This window comes from Amphimedon queenslandica, unplaced genomic scaffold (genome assembly GCF_000090795.2).
Source record: "Amphimedon queenslandica unplaced genomic scaffold, v1.1 AMPQUscaffold_13261, whole genome shotgun sequence".
Classification (NCBI taxonomy): Eukaryota; Metazoa; Porifera; class Demospongiae; order Haplosclerida; family Niphatidae; genus Amphimedon; species Amphimedon queenslandica.
Window position 1 is genome coordinate 102,114 of NW_003546503.1, and position 1,950 is coordinate 104,063.

A 1,950-nucleotide genomic window follows, 5' to 3' on the forward strand; every position below is an offset into this window, starting at 1 on the left:
AGAGAGAGAGGGAGAGGGAGAGAAAGGGGGAGAGAGAAAGGGAGTGGGAGAGAGAGGGGGAGAGGAGGGAGGGAGAGAGGGAGGGAGAGAGGGAGGGAGAGAGGAGAGAGAAAGAAAGGGGAAGAAAAGAGAAGAGGGGGAAAGAGGAGAGAGAAATAAGATAAGTACACATAGAATAAAGAAGACACTAAAATAAAAAAAAGCTACATCTTTTCCTAACACTCTTCTCTAATCTTCAACTTAAATTCATTCTCTATAATTATTACATGTACATTCATTCTTTATATTACATGTACATGTACATTCAACTTACGTTCATTCCATCAACAAACACAACTTGTTTCTCTTGATCTCTTGTCCTCACTGTCAGTTGGACCTGCTTACCAACCATTGGGGCCTGAGTCTTATCAGCTAACTCAAGGTCTGATGCATCGGGATCAACAGACTGATCAGGCTGTAGCCACCTAGTCCAATCATACAATAATAATAAAGAACATGTTAAATTTGTTAATAAACTAGATGAATGTAAAACATTAAAGGGGCGAGCCTAAGCAAGCAAAGCAATGTGCATACAATAATAATAACTTTATAAGAATAGTGACAACAGAGGTGAGATTGAATCAAAATAGAAAAGAGAGGTATCTTAAAGGACTCACTGAATTAACAGAGAGCCTAGGGTTATAGATCTATTAAAATTTAGAAAAGTTAGAAGAAAAAGGTCTAACAGAACAATTACTACAAAGACATCTAAATTGAAAAGTGCATGCATTATTACTAATAAAAGAGTTTAAAAAACAATTCCATAAAAATTTCTTCAATTTAATACAATTAGAATTGGGTGCATCCTCAGAAGGAGCTTGATAGACGTAGTTCTTGATGATCTACCTTTAAATGTCTGCAGTAATTCAAGTTACCTTACTTATAGCATTAAAAATAGCTCAACCAGTCATTGCACAAATGATATAGGCTTCTTGCAAGTTAGCTCAGGCTGTCTCTGCCTGGCTGTGACTTGATCAGAGTTATTTACATCAATGAAGAACATGGAACATCTGCATAGCAGGACTTCAGTGACTTGCAAGTTCAGCCGCCATTTTATTTTACTGTGACCACACCCATTTTCAATGAAGATTATTACATGCACTGTACATTATATAGTACTGCAAGTATAAAAATATCTACACACGTTTATATGTAACACGAGTACACGTACATGTACAAAGTACAAGACAGTACTAGAATTGTCTCTTATTGTCATTTTCATTATATAAAGTTCATTTTAAAAAGTAAAGTGTATGAAAAATACATGTACATATATGTACGTACATCCAAACAAGTACAAGTACATTACATTGAAGTATATGTACATTAGTAGTAGTGGTATTTAGTACATATAGGTATATACAAGAGTAGATAATTATTTAGGGAGAGTGTCTAACTGCCCTATAGTAGCTGAAACATCACCGCGTAGTCTTTTTTTGCTTATCTCTGGGCATTTCCGCATACTTAGATCAGTAGTGGAGTTTCAGAATTCTATTCCTATGCATGGGCGTGTAATTAATAACCTTATTAACCTGTAAAATGGCGGCCGAGTTTGTGCTACATGAGGAAGATACAGCAGACGACTATTCTGTCACTGATGTATTTCAATACTTATCTAACAACTTGAAGGGGTTCATAATCAATAAATGTTTCTTCAATGATCAGGAATGCCTAATACTTACTCATGAGAAATTGAGAAGCTGTTCCATCATCCTCCACTGGGACCACGTGTATAGGGTGTGGGTAGTTATGAAAACCACACCTGTCACTCCACATGTTTCATAAATTCATTCCTATTCTTCTAATAATCTTCAGCATCAGACATTGTGCCTCGGGACTCACGTGACTTAGTTCTACGCGGTGATGTTTCAGCTACTATATGGCGGTTAGACACTCTCCCTAACTAATTAT